Source organism: Oryctolagus cuniculus, chromosome 9 (genome assembly GCF_964237555.1).
Source record: "Oryctolagus cuniculus chromosome 9, mOryCun1.1, whole genome shotgun sequence".
NCBI classification, from domain to species: Eukaryota; Metazoa; Chordata; class Mammalia; order Lagomorpha; family Leporidae; genus Oryctolagus; species Oryctolagus cuniculus.
Window position 1 is genome coordinate 84,224,020 of NC_091440.1, and position 15,367 is coordinate 84,239,386.

Consider the following 15,367-nt stretch of genomic DNA (forward strand, 5'->3'; position numbering starts at 1 on the left):
CCCCCAGTACCAGAAGTAGAAGCCCGGACAGGTTATTTCATGTCCTACAGTTTGGTTTGCACAGCTGTGTGAATGGATGAATACTGCCTGCTTGTGCAGCTGTTGGGGCAGGAAGCCGTGCATACAAGGAAACGGATATATGAGTATACCTTAAAAAATTCGTGGCTGGAGAGGTGCTCATTTGGTAGGGTGGTTGAGAGCTGCTTAGGACCCGCATGCCATATCTGGGTGCCTGGGTTTGTGTCTTGGCTCTGCCCTTGATTCCAGCTTCCTACTAACGTGTGCTCTGAGAGGCAGTGAGTGATGGCTCAAGTGGTTGGGTGTCCACCACTCCCATGAAAGATTGGGATTGAGTTTCCGGCTCCTGGCTTAGTCCTGGCTTAGTCCTGGCTGTTGTGGGCATTCGGGGAGTGAACCAGTGAGTGAGAAATCTCTCTCCCTCTCTCTTTCTCTGAGTCTCTTTGCCTTTCAAATCACATCAAATCAATAAATAAAAAATGGAAAAGGTCATTAAACAATTCGTGGAAAGTGGAATTAAAAGGTAATTTTATTTTGGTGCAAAACAGATGAAATCCGCACATAGTTCCTCATAACTCGTGCTGAAGATCCCTTGCTTAGTTGGTTCTCAGTGAGTGTTGACGATTATAAAGAGTGATGCTGCACTTTTTCTCTCTTCATCTCTTCGTGAATGGGGAAAGGAAATCCAACTTAAATATCTGCCAGTCTCCTGGTCAGTGGAATGAGAGAAAGTGTATGAGTGAGATAGGGAGGTGGAGGGAGCTGTCGGGCCACCTGGAGATAAGAGTTGCCATTATCTCAAAATCTGCAGGCGATGGGTTTGGCTCCTCTCGATGTGAATATGAACAGACCCCCGCGAGTGGAGGGAGATCCATCTCTCAACTGGGAGGCTTACGTGAGCGGCGTCTGTGCTGGCTCTGTGAGGTAGCTTACCTGGGCATCGTGGTTGGTAGAGACGTAGCATAAGAAGCATCAGCAAGCTGCAGAGGCTCTGTGCATGGCAGGAGGAACATCAGTCCTGATAAGACAGCCAGAAAGATTTTCATAACTTGGGAAATTGGGGGCCAGCACTGCGGCCCAGTGGGGTAGGCCGCTGCTTGTGGTGCCAGCGTCCCATATTGGAGCTGCTCCGTTTCTGATCTGGCTCCCTGCTACTCTGCCAGGGACGGCAGCAGATGATGGTCCAAGTGCATGGACCCTTGCTACCCAGAGATACCAGGATGTTGAGGCCAACTGGAGAGTGAAGCAGTGGCTGGAAGACTCTTTCTCTCTCCCTACCTTTCTTTTAAAGTTTTATTTATTTATTTAAGAGGCAGTTACAGACAGACAGGGAGAGACAGAGAGAGAAAGGTGTTCCATCTGCTGGTTCACTCCCCAGATGACCACAATGGCCAGAGCTGGGCTGATGTGAAGTTTGGAACAAGGAGCTTCTTCTGAATCTCCCAGGTGGGTGCAGGGGCCCAAGCACTTGGACCATCTTCCACTGCTTTTGCAGGCTGTTAACAGGGAGTTGGATCTGAAGTGGAGCAGCTGGGGCTTGAACTAGAGCCCATATAAGATGCCAGCATTGCAGATGGAGGCTTAATCTACCACACCACAGCATCAGCCCCTCTCGCTGCCTTTCTAAGAATAAATCTTTTTAAAAATTGGAAAATCTTAAGATTTATCCCCATGTTTTTTAAAAATCAGTTATACCGGTGAATTTTTAAGCAGAGGTTTGCAGTCAGCCCACAGAGAGCAAGTGGCATGGCCTGTGGCTCCCTTTGACGTCACCATGATGGGAAGTTCCATGTGGGTTTCCAGTCTGTAGCGCTGGGGAGAATGCATCAGTGCAGAGAGGATGGCCTGACTTGCAGTCTCAGAGCCAAGCCTCAGAGGCCCCCTAGGTGAGCAAGCCTGAGGCTTGGGGAAGTCTGTCCTCCGGGGATGCGGGGGAGAAGACAGCCACGGTCCCAACTCCACCCACTCCCTAGACAGGCAGACAGGCAGCACCTTGTAGCAGGTCCTCTCTGACAGATTGCTGTCAACCTGGGCTGCTGCAGCTGCTGATGCTTCAGAAACCTTCTAACAGTGACAGCAATCCGAGTAACTAGAGCGATTTTTCACACCAAAATGTTGGCTTTCTACATCTCTTATGCAGCCAGGGCAATTTCTTTTTTATTTTATTTTAACATTTCTGTATTTTTTTTGAAAGGTAGGATGACAGAGAGAGAGAGAGACAGACAGACAGACAGACACAGAGAGATCTTGCATTCACTGGTTCACTCCCCAAATGGCCACAACACCTGGGGCTGGGCCAGGCTTAAGCCAGGAACCTGGAACTCCATCCAGGTCTCCCACATGCATGGCAGGGGCCCAAGCACTTGGGCCATCAGCCACTGCTTTCCCTGGGTTCATTAGCAGGAAGCTGGATCCAAAGTGGAGTAACGGGGATTCGAACCGGCACCCATATGGGATGATTTGAACCTGCTCTCATAGCGGTGTGGCAGGTGGCGTTTTAACCCATGGTGCCATAACGCTAGCACTGGCGGATGCAATGTCAAGGGAAACTTCTTTGTGGACTACTCAGTGTTACCCAAGGGGGTTGGGGGGTTGATCGCCACCATTTCTGTTGGGGTGGAGAAGGAAGGCGGAGCTGCTCTCTGCTACCACTCAGCTCTCTGCACCGCACTCACATGCTGCAGCTGTGGAGACAGAGGAAACTAAAGCAGTGAGCGGTGTGGCCTGCCAAGGCGGGTGGGCTCTGACCGCCGCGACAGATGGGTGTGGAGCAGTTTTAAAGATCCCAGGAAAGGAGCTAGCGCTGGGGTGCAGTGGGTAAAGCTGAGATCCAGCCGCTCCATTTCCAATCCAGCTCCTTGCTGATGAGCCTGGGAGAGCAATGGAAAATAGCCCAAGGGCCTGGAGCTCAGAAGAAGCTCTGGGCTCCTGGCTTAGGCTTGGCCCAGCTCCGGCCATTGCTGCCATTTGGGGAGTGAACCAGTGGTTGGAAGACCCCCCCCCCAACTCTGCCTTTCAAATAAATAATAAATAAATCTTTCAAAACAGGATCCCAGGGTAGACATTCTGCAGTCTCACTGCAACCAGTATCAGAGCTGAACCTGATTGATCTGAATTTTTTCTTTACTGTTACACTAATAATATGAGGCTGCTTCAAAATGTTCATGGGAAAACAGAGTTAAAAATATGCTTATTTAAGTGCAAACTTTCTTTCTTTTTTACAAAGATTTATTTATTTATTTGAAGGACAGGGTTACAGAGAGGAGGGGAGAGAGAGAGAGAGAGAGAGAGAGAGAGAGAGAGAGCGTCCATCCGCTGGTTCACTCCCCAAATGGCCACAATGGCCGGAGCCGGGCTGATCCAAAGCCAGGACTCAGGAGCTTCTTCCAAGTCTCTCACATGGGTGCAGGGGCCCAGGCACTTGGGCCTTCCTCTGATGCTTTCCCAGGCACATTAGCAGGGATCTGGATCAGAAGTGGAGCAGCCGGGGCTCAAACCAGTACCCACATGGGATACTGGTACCACAGATGGCGGCTTTATTTGCTATGCCACAGTGCAGTCTCCAAACTTTTTTTCTTAGAACCTATTATTTTTCCATGAACTTTTTCAAGACCTCTTGTATGCATGGATTTCAGAAATTTTTGCAACAAAGTAAACTTTCCTTTTTTAATTGCATTTTTCATGAGTTTTTTGAAGTACCCTCATAAAAGACACGTAAAAATTAACTTCCCAAAAGACAGATGTGTGAACTTGCCAACCCAACGAATCACCTGCAGCCGTGTTGCTACAGTGCCTGTTTCCTGCACAGAGTGCTGGGATACAGTTTTCTGAAAATACTAGGCTTTTGAGAATTATGAGTGCAAATGAATCCTGTTGCTCTCACCACAGGAACTGCATCCCCATGAGTCATTTGGCTTTCAGAAACTTCCAGCAGAGAAGCAGGCCCTGGCCTGCTGCCCCAGTGTGTCCCCCGCGTCCAGGGGGCTAGGTACACACATGGTGTTCTCATCTCCCTTAGCTCCAGAATGGGCCTGCAGTTCTGTAGCTCATCGGATGTGTGCTGTGTGACAGCAGACTAATAACGCCATCAGCAGTGTTGCCCTGCCATTCCGACCTCGCAGGGACCCTGGCCACTTGCTAGTCTAGCTAATGCGGCAGCTCTCTGGCGGTGAAAGCGTAATGCTACCCCAGGCCTTCCTGATGAAGTCGGGAAACCAGCAACACGTGTGAGGGACTGGAGCCCAAAGCATATATACAAGAATGCTGCAGAACAGGCTCCCGCCCCATCTCCTTGCTGAACTGGTAAGTGTGTGTATAAAATCCTTCCCATCTGCCGCCCTGCGTGGGAAAATCGACCGCTTCTGATTGGATTGTTCACCCACTCTGGTCTGCAGTCCTGCCTGTAACAAACTAGCAAGCTCTTTATTCTTTTTAGCATTTTGGAAACTGTGTTTATTAGAGAGAGAGAGAGAGAGAGAGAGAGAGAGACGCTCCTTCCACACCGGCTGGTTCACTTCTCCAGTGTCTGAGACAGCCAGACTGGATGGAAGCCAGAAGTCAGAAGCTCCATCCAGAATCCATGGCAGTCACAGACACCCGACCACTTGAGCCGCTCCCACTGCCTCTCAGAATCCACAGTAGCAGGGCAGCAGAGCCAGGAGCTGGGGCCGGCATTGACTCAGGCATTGAACTCGGGGAACGAGGGAGAGCGTTAACTGATGGCTTAACCACCCGGCCGAACCACCCACCAGACATTCCATTCTGATTCCGAGCGTCCTGTGTTCTTTAGTTTCTGGATTCTTTCTCAGTTTGGGGAGGGGGTGATGGTCATTACAAGTGTCACCAACATCCAGACAAACCCCCAGGCACAAAGCATCGCTGTCCCTTTCTGGCAGGTGCCCACAAGGACGCTCCTGGATTGAGAGTTGGCAGACTCCAGCCCAGAGACCAAATCTGGCCTGTTGCCTGTTTTTGTATAGCCTGCGAGCTAAGAATGGTTATTACCTTTTTTAAGTGGTTGGGAAAAAAAAACCAAAAGAAGAATAAATGCTATTTCGTGATATGTGAAAAATCCTATGAAATTCAAATTTAAGTGTCCATAAATACAGTCTTACGGGAACAGCCTTGCTCATTTATTTATGTCTTCCTTGTTTCTGTCTGTGGCTGCCTTCAGGTTGCGGTGACAGTACGGAGCGGTGGTGACACACACCGTATGACCAGCAAGTCCTAAAATATTTGCCACCTGACCCTCCACCGTTGTTTCGGAGCTTCCCACGACTTTGGGCTCCATCTCCCTACTTTCCCCTTTAAGGGAGGCACTGGCATTTCTTCATGAACACTGTCTTGCTCCCAAGACAATAAACCCCAAAGAATGCCTCTCCTTCCCCAGGCTTCGTGTTGGGTCGATGGTGGCAGAGTTGGTTCACCCAAGGTCACAGCTGGGAAGGTAGGAAGCGGGAGGCGCACAGGTAGGAGGTGGTGTCTGCTCTGGTCCCAGATGTTTGCAGCAAACTCTACAATGTGGAATAATTAGGACTTGGTGTTTTGCTGTGAAGCATCGTCCTTGTTCTGGGGAGTGAGAACCGACAGGCTGTGCAGTGTGGGAACCCAGGACATCTGCTCTGCTTTGGCTATGTTCAGGGCCACGGACGCAGATGGGAAAGACTTAGGGGGAGGAACCGGCATGGGTAGGGAAGGGAAACATCACAATTGAGCTGCGCTTGAACCCAGTTTGTGCTGCATTGACAGGACGAGTAGACAACTGGCCACGCACGCCTGGAATGCAGCCAGAATTTGGGAGCCATCGGCAGACAGACAGTAGGAAGACTTGGTGGGAGAGGAGATTACTAAGGGAGAGAGTACAGATGGAAAGGAGAAGGAATGCAGACTTGGAGCTGGCCCTTTAACTTCAAGAATTTGGGTAGGGGAAAAAGACCCAGGAAGGCAGGGTCCTGGATGTCACTAGCACTGCACACCGTAGCCCTCGATACAGTGCGTGGCACATGCTCTGTGCTCAGTGCGCTATGCTCCACTGTATCGGGTGGGGGAACCGTTTTTCTGCCTAGGGCCATTTGGCTATTTGTAGCATCCTTCGTGAGCCATACAAAATTATCAACTTAAGAATGAACCAGGGGACCAGCGCTGTGGTGTAGTGGGTAAAGCCGCTGCCTGCAGTGCTAGCATCCCATATGGGCACCGGTTCGAGTCCTGGCTGCTCCCCTTCCGATCCAGCTCTCTGCTATGGCCTGAGAAATCAGTAGAAGATGGCCCAAGTCCTTGGGCCCTGCACCCACGTGGGAGACCCGGGGGAAGCTCCTGGCTTCAGATTGGCACAGTTCTGGTCATTGTGGCCAGCTGGGGAGTGAACCAGCAGATGGAAGACCTCTCTCTCTGCCTCTCCTTCTCTCTGTGTAACTCTGACTTTCAAATAAATAAATAAATCTTAAAAAAAAAAAAAAGAAGAATGAGCCTGCTGTAGGTACTGAATGTTGAGTCCCGCCTGTGGGATTCCAGGGGCCTTGTATGGCCCACAGGTCAGACGTACCCACCCTGGTAAGTGACCTTGAATTCCAGTGGGCTAGCCTCTTCCAGTCTGAACACACTCCATAACAGTAGCAACCTCCCACTTGCCAATCTCCTCTCCCTTTCCCCTCCCTTCCTTCTGCCTGCTTCCCTTCTTCTCTGACAAATGTTAAACCCAGCAGGGGCACCAGGCACCCCAACTTAAGAAGTGCTTCTCTGGCTACAGCTCTGGGTGACAGTGGTTGCTGGTCCAGCTAATGAAGCAATGTAGGTCAACATACGTCATTTTTTTGAAGCTCACCCTCTTTTTTTTTTTTAAGATTTAAATATTTTACTTGAAAGAGTTACACAGAGAGAGAAGGAGAGGCAGAGAGAGAGGTCTTCCATTTGTTGGTTCACTCCCCAATTGGCCACAACAGCTGGAGCTGTGCCAATCTGAAGCCAGGAGCCAGGAGCTTCTTCTGGGTCCCCAACACGGGTGCAGGGGCCCAAGGGCTTGGGCCATCTTTTAATGCTTTCCCAGGCCATAGCAGAGAGCTGGATAGGAAATGGAGCAGCCGGGACTTGAACCGGTGCCTATATGGGATGCTGGTACTGCAGGCGGTAGCTTTACCCACTATGCCACAGCACTGGCCCCTAACCTCACCCTCTTTCTAAACTACTTGTCAGTCGCTGTTATTTGGACTTCTCTCCGTACCTTCATAGATGAATGCCTTTCAACTTGGTGGTGTCTGAGATCTCAACCAAGAAGTTCTGGGTTATGTCACTAGGGTGACATGCAGGGATGTCTGCATGGCTCCAGTGTGACTTCAGTGAGCTCATGCAGGTTGAGATTGAGTAGTGTCGATAGGCCACTGTTCATGCCTGCACATAAGAGAGAAAAGAATGCCCCTTAATTCCTTCCATGGAGCTGATGAAGTCACTGTGATGGAATCTAAGGTCGTGCTCCAATACAGAGATTACATCTCTTGCTCATTCCTTATCCACGTGGCCTGTCTATCACTGGAGAAAATTCCATTGGCCTGCCAAGACTCGATCTTCACACATCGCTGAGGTGTGTGCAAATTGCTTGCTTGTTGTTGCTAGAGCCACTCTTGACACCGAGGAGAGGTGGACTTGTGTTACAGCCTGCTTAGGAGTCATGTGGGGTGGGATGAGGGGGCTCAGAGGGATCCACCAAGGCTCAGCCACACCAGGCCCCAGCATCATGTCAGGCACCTGCCGTGGATTTTTCTCGTTTAATTTTTTTTTTTTAATTTTTGACAGGCAGAGTGGACAGTGAGAGAGAGAGACAGAGAGAGAAAGGTCTTCCTTTGCCGTTGGTTCACCCTCCAATGGCCGCCGCTGCAGCCGGCGCACGGCGCTGATCCGATGGCAGGAGCCAGGATCCAGGTGCTTTTCCTGGTCTCCCATGGGGTGCAGGGCCCAAGCACCTGGGCCATCCTCCACTGCACTCCCTGGCCATAGCAGAGAGCTGGCCTGGAAGAGGGGCAACCGGGACAGAATCCGGCGCCCCGACCGGGACTAGAACCCGGTGTGCCGGCGCCGCAAGGTGGAGGATTAGCCTATTGAGCCACGGCGCCGGCCAATTTTTCTCATTTAATGATAACAAAAGCAAAGGGAAATTGATAGGAGTATTGATAGGAGTATTCCTGTTTTCCAGTTAAGGAAACGGAGGCTCAGAAGGTAGAGCACACATTTCTGTAAAGATGTACTGTATTTATTTTAAAGACGAGAGAGAGAGAGAGAGAGAGAGAGAGAGAGATATCTTCCATCCACTGGTTCACTCCCCAGATGGCTGCAACAACCAGGAGGAAGCCAGGAACCAGCAACTGCACCAGCGTCTCCATGTGGGTCACAAGGGCCCCAATACTCAGGCCATTGTCCACTGCCTTCCCAGGCACGTCGGCATGGAGCTGGATAAAAAGTGGAGCAGCCGGGACTTGAACTGGTGCTCATGTGGGCTGTGCCACCATGCTGGCCCCAGAAGGGAGAGTGTATTTTGCCAGGCCACACCGCTGGTAGGTGGCAGAAGCAGAACTTGAACTTGATGCCCTTCACACTGATTCCCTGCAGTTGTAAACATGATGTTCTGAATAGCATTGCAATTTAAAGAGGATCTTTAAACTCTTAAGGCTTCAGACATCACCCGGGTACAGAGGGCTTCAAAATGTATCATCTTTTTCTTAAATATTTTTTTGAAAGGCAGACTTACAGAGTGAAAGGTAGAGGCAGAGAGAGAGACAGAGAGCGAGAGAGAGATCTTCCATCCACTGGTCATTCCCCAAATTGCCACAACAGTCAGGCCAAAGCCAAGAGCTTCCTCTGTGTCTTGCAGGTGGATGCAGGGGCCCAGGCACTTGAGCCATCTTCTGCTGCTTTCCCAGGTGCATTAGCAGGGAGCTGGATCAGAAGTGGAGCAGCCAGATCCCAAACCGGTGCCCATGTAGGTGCTGGTCCTACAGGCAGCAGCTTTACCTGCCCAGGGAAGTGCATCATTCTTCTCTCTCAGATTCAGTCCCCATCTCCTGCTGCCCCCTGAAACCTTCTACTTGCATGTCCTTCTGAAGGCAGAGGGCTGTCTTTCCTCACCATCCTCAGGTTTTCAATGCTACACCAGACTTTCAGCCTTCTCAAAGCCTGAGTTATTTTAAACCTCTCCTGGGGATTCTATCCCTAAAATATTTCTTGCTCCTATTTTCCATTTCTTTCTAGCCTCTCTCACCTGGGGCTGACATTACTGCAGCAGCAAAATACAAAGGTACTTTAAAAAGTTTGTGGAAAATGGAATTGAAGCATAAGTTTATTTCGGTGTGAAAAAATTTGAAATTCGTGCATAGTTTTTTTAAATCATAATAGACATTTTTCATAAACTTTCCAAGGACCCTTCATATGTGTGGTTTTCGCATAGAAACTTATCTTTTTAAAAAAAGATTTATTTCTTTGAAAGGCAGAATTACACACACACACACACAGATCTTCCATTTACTGGTTCACTCCCCAAATGGCTACAACGCTAGGCCCATACCAGGAGCCAGAAACTCCACCAGAGTCTCCCACGTGGATGACAGGTGCCCAGGCCCTTGGGCCATCTTACAGTGCTTTCCCGACTTGTTAGTAGGGAGTTGGATAAGAAATGGAGCAGCCAGGACATGAACTGGCGCTCATATGATTTGCCGGCATTGCAGGTGGCAAGTTAACCTGCTGTGCCACCATGCCAGCCCCTAAACTTACCTTATAATTTCAATATCCATGAACTTTGTAAAGTTCCTGAAAATGTCTTTCACCAACCGTCATGGTTTCATACTGCTTAATCAAGTCAGTTCCTTTGCATATTGAAATTACCTGAGAAATTTATAAAGCACAAAGAATTAGCTAAGGTGGGGCCAACATTTAGTGCAGCAGTTAGGACACTGCCTGGGATGCCTGCATCGCATACTGGGTTCAAGTCCTGGCTCCACTTCCAATTCCAGCTTTCTGCTAACGCATGCCCTGGGAGGCCGTGGGTGAAGGCTCAAGTACTTGACCCCTGCCATCAATGTGAGAGACCTTGATTGAGTTCCTGGCCCCTGTCCTGGCTCATTCCTGGCTGTTGAAGGTATTTAAGAAGTGAATCAACAGTTAGAAGATCTCTCTTTCTCTCTGCCTTTCAAAAAGAAAAAAGAAAAATTGAAGGGGCTGGTGCTGTGGCGAGGTGGGTTAAAGCCCCAGCCTACAGTGCTAAGGCATCCCATATGGGCACCAGTTTGAGTCCTGGCTGCTCCACTTCCGATCCAGCTCCCTGCTGATGTGCTTTGAAAAGTAGTGGAAGATGTACCTGTGTGGGAGACCCAGAAGAAGCTCCTGGCTCCTGGCTTTGGATCGCCTCAGCTTGGGCCATTGCAGCCGTTTGGGGAGTGATCCAGCAGATGGAAGTTTTCTCTCTCTCTCTCTCTGTCTCTACCTCTCTCTGTAACTCATCTTTCAATTAAGTAAAATAACTCTTTAGAAAAACACAACAATTTAAAAAGGATTACATTCATTCCCCCCTTTTTTAAAAAAAAAATGAGCTGAGTTGCTGAGGGTCACCTTTTTAGGATTACAGGGGCTGTATCCGGTGTGTTTGTGTGTCTGGTACCATTGAGGTTGTAAGGTTGTAAGATCAGACTCAGTCCCTAGGCAATAAGGGAGCATGACCCTAGCCAAACTCTCGTCTCTTTGGACTAGATGGAGATGAGGGGTTCAATACAGATGAGTCAAGTAGGTGAAATTCAGCATCCTTGTTGTATCTTCCTTTTAAAAAAAAAAAAGATTTATCTATTTATTTCAAACTCAGAGTTACACAGAGAGAGCAGAGGCAGAGAGAGAGATCTTCCATCTGATAGTTCACTCCCAATTGGCCGCAACGGCCGGAACTGCGCTGATCTGAAGCCAGGAGCCAGGAGCTTCTTCCGGGTCTCCCATACTTGGTGCAGGGGCCCAAAGACTTGGACCATCCTCCACTGCTTTCCCAGGCCATAGCAGAGAGCTGGATTGGAAGTGGAGCAGCCGGGTCTTGAACCGGTGCCCATATGGGATGCCGGCACTGCAGGCGGTGGCTTTACCCACTATGCCACAATGCCGGCCCCTGTGGTACCTTTCACTTTCTGATATCCCCTGGAGAGATCTGCTGTTCCCAAGCGACTCGTTCAGGTGGGTGATGTCTGTGTCAGATCTTTGACCGTCCATGAGAGGGCTATAATTTCAGACTCGCCAGATTCACAATTTTTTTTTTTTTTTTTTTTTTTGACAGGCAGAGTGGACAGTGAGAGAGACAGAGAGAAAGGTCTTCCTTTGCCATTGGTTCACCCTCCAATGGCCGCCGTGGCCGGAGCGCTGCAGCCGGCGCACCGCGCTGATCCGATGGCAGGAGCCAGGTGCTTCTCCTGGTCTCCCATGGGGTGCAGGGCCCAAGCACTTGGGCCATCCTCCACTGCACTCCCTGGCCATAGCAGAGAGCTGGCCTGGAAGAGGGGCAACCGGGACAGAATCCGGTGCCCCGACCGGGCCTAGAACCCCGTGTGCTGGCGCCGCAGGCAGAGGATTAGCCTATTGATCCGTGGTGCCGGCCTTGAGGGCAGTTCTTAACCTTGCTGTAGTCCCTTAATACGTAGGTAGAATTGCCGGGGCTGGCATTGTGGTGCTCCCTGCAACCCTGGCATCCCATGTCGGAGTGCCAATTTGAGTCCCAGCTGCTCCACTTCCAATCCAGCTCCCTGCTAATGGCCTGGGAAAGCAGCAGAAGATGGCCCAGTGCTTGCAGCTGACATCCAAGTGTGAGACCTGGATGTAGTTTCTGGCCCCTGGCTTAGGCCTGGCCAGCCCCGGCCGTTACAACCATTTGGGGAGTGAACCAGCAGAAGGAAGCTTGCTCGCTCTCTCTCTCACTCTGTCTTTCAAGTAAACAAATATATTTTAGAAACCTAGAACTAGGACTTTATGTATAACAGAAAGCTGACTTTGGCAGTTTCCTAAGAGAGTTTTTTTTTCCCTCATGTTCTCAGGAAGTCCAGGGTAGGCATTTTGAGGAATGCTGGTGACATCTGTGCCCCAGGTTGCTCCTCTCTTCCTGTTATTGTTCCTCAGAGGGAGGCTTTAGTGTTCACACTTCCCTCCTCGTGGTTGCAAGATGGCTGCCCTCTCTCCCACGGAACTGCATTCCAGGCAGAGATGAAAAGACAAAGGGAGGAGAGGGGAGCTCTATTTTAGGAAAGCAAAACAGCCATCCACAGCCACCTTCCAGCTAGAACCCACTCGTCAGCATCATGCCACATGGCCACTCATGAAACAGGCCATGTTGGTGGGTATTTTGCCACCATGCCACCATGCCAAAAAAAAAAAAAAAAAAAAAAAAAAAAAGGTATTCTGTTACAAAGAGGGAGAATGTGGCCAGCGCCGCGGCTCACTAGGCTAATCCTCTGCCTTGCGGCGCCGGCACACCAGGTTCTAGGCCTGGTCGGGGCACCCGATTCTGTCCCAGTTGCCCCTCTTCCAGGCCAGCTCTCTGCTGTGGCACGGGAGTGCAGTGGAGGATGGCCCAGGTGCTTGGGCCCTGCACCCCATGGGAGACCAGGAGAAGCACCTGGCTCCTGCCTTCGGATCAGCACGGTGCGCCGGCCGCAGTGCGCCGGCCATGATGGCCATTGGAGGGTGAACCAACGGCAAAAGGAAGACCTTTCTCTCTGTTTCTCTCTCTCACTATCCACTCTGCCTGTCAAAAAAGAAAAAAAAAAAAAAGAGGGAGAATGTGTGTGCTGGGTAAATGCCCAGCACCACGGCCATCAGTGCCGGACGGTCCATATGAAATAACACTGGTGCACATGTCCAGCTCTGTGCCTGGAATAACATGGACTCGAAACAAATCTTACCACCCCCTCCCTCCAGGGCCAATAATGTTTGATGGCTTCCCCTCCTTGCAGGGTGGAAACTATGTTGTAACTTGCGGTTACACCACAAGGTGGCACGTTACCAAGAGGGAGTGAGAGTCCTGGCTTGGGAAGTCTTGGGTCCCAAGTGCGCAGAGCTGGAAAGGGGGGTGTTTTGCAACAGGAAGCCTGGGCCGGAAACCAGCTGGTAACAGGCACTGCGGAGCAATAGCCCAATCTTCCCTCTCCTTGGACAAAGCAGGGGCTGGGTTAAAGTCCTTCTCTGACTACCCCAGGGGGTTGTTCCCTTGTTTTTCACCATCCCAAGGGATCAGTGCGTCAGTTACTTGTGCCACTTTGTGACACCTTTTTTATTGGTTTTTTAAATGTGTTTCTGTCTTGTGTCTTCAGCCATGCTGTAAACTGAGTTAGGACAAGGCTTGTCCCCTGTTCACTTTGCTGCTGTCGTGACCCGGAAATTTTCCAATAGTCCAGTGCTTCTGGGAGCCAGCAGGGTAACCCGGTGCTGCTGCCTTAGCTTTGGTTGGAATGCAACACCTGGAAATATTCACAACCCTTGCCTAAAGGCAATCAGATTTAAGTTTGAAAAATGAGCCAACGCTGGGAGGCAATGGCTCTTAGTAATGATTGGCAATGTGCATCTCTGGGAGGAGATATTAGAAAGTAGCCAGGAGTGCACTGACTTATAAATTGGACACTTGACAAACTCTTACTTGAAAGGGAGAGGAGATAGGTAGGGTCAATGTCAGTGTTTTTCCGAGTATGTGTTAATGTCCAGGGGAGTGAATGAGTGAGTGGGGAACATTGAATGATTGCCCTTAGATCTGGGAGGAATGCCAGGAAGTCGCTTGTTCGGTGGTTGACGGAAAGAGTCAGTGCTGATGAAGACAAGGACCGCTTCCCAGTGGGGAAGGGACTTCCTTCCCGGGGATGGATGGGATGCTGGTGGGCAAGGAGCCGGGGGAGACCAGGATTTTAGATGTGGACATAGTTTAGGGGATTGTGGTGGCTGGGGAGCACTCACGTGGCTTGGATCATTTGCAAGAGACAGGTTCAATGAAGAAGTGACTGGGACAAAAGGAGGTTGCCCAGGGGCTGGGGGGTCTGGAGTGAAGGGGCCTTCCTGAATCCTGTAGCTTGGATGATGCCTAACCTAGTGTCCACGTGAGGAACAGCTGGGTTGCTGGGTCAGATGTACGGGTACCCTGCCAAGGACCCTCTTCTTCCTCTTTTTTTTTTTTTTTAACTATTTATTTATTGAAAGACAGAGGGGGGAGGGGGAGATCTTCCATTGGTTCACTCCCCAAATGGTCACAATGTGCAGGACTGATCCAGACCAAAGCCAGGAGCCTGGAACTCCGTCTGGGTCTCCCACTTGGGTGGCAGTGGCCCAAGCACTTGGGCCATCATCTTCTGCTGCCTTCTCAGGTCTTCTGCTGCTTTCCCAGGCGCATTAGCAGGGAGCTGGATTGGAAGTGGAGCAACCCAGGCTATGAGATGCTGGTGTCAGTGTTGTAGGCGGTGGCTTAATCTGTGCCAGCCCTGACCCCCTCCTTTCAGAATCCAGGGAGGAGCTCTGCCCCCCCCCCCGGGGGTCTGTGGGGGCGGGGTGGGCTGGGAGCTGGCCAACTTTTGCAAGTGTAGCAACAGAAGCCCTTGCCCTTGGGCTGGCTGCAGGAGGATTCCAGCTGTGCTGGACTCTCCTGTTTGGCACGCAGGATCCGGGAGAGCAGTTTCACTGTGTTGCTTCCAGGAACACAGGGACTGTCATTCACCAAGATAGCATTCTGAAAAGTGCAGGGACCTGCTCGCTTCAGACCCCCTCGGTTTAGAAATCAACAACACATTGAGAAAATTCTTCATTTCTTGAATGCCTGCTTTTTTTTTAATTTCTAATTTTAGAATTAATTCTCCTTGTTGGCAAACAAGACTGAAAATGTGTGGAAGAAGAATTCTTGCTGTTGTCTGAAGAACTACGTGTAATTGTCAACTTTGATGAGATTTTTGCCATGCTTGCACACTTGTAATGAAGTTTATTTATTTGAAAGGCAGAGTTATGGAGAGAAAGAAAGACACAGAGAGAGGTATCTTCCATCCACTGGTTCAGTCCCCAGACAGCCACAATGGCTGGGCTGGGCCAGGCCAAAGCCAGGAGCCAGGAGCTTCTTCCGGGTCTCTCACATGGGTGCAGGGGCCCAAGGATGTGGGCCATCTTCTACTGCTTTCCCAAGTGCATTAGCAGGGAGCTGGGTTGGAAGAGGAGCAGTCTGACACGAACCTGCACTCATGGGATGCCAGCACTGCAGGTAGCAGCTTTCCCTGCTATGCCACAGCACCGCCCCCCCCCATTATTTTTTGTTCTTTTTATTTTAATTTTTCATTCGTTTTTAACAGAAACAATGTGATTTGCAGATACAGTTCTA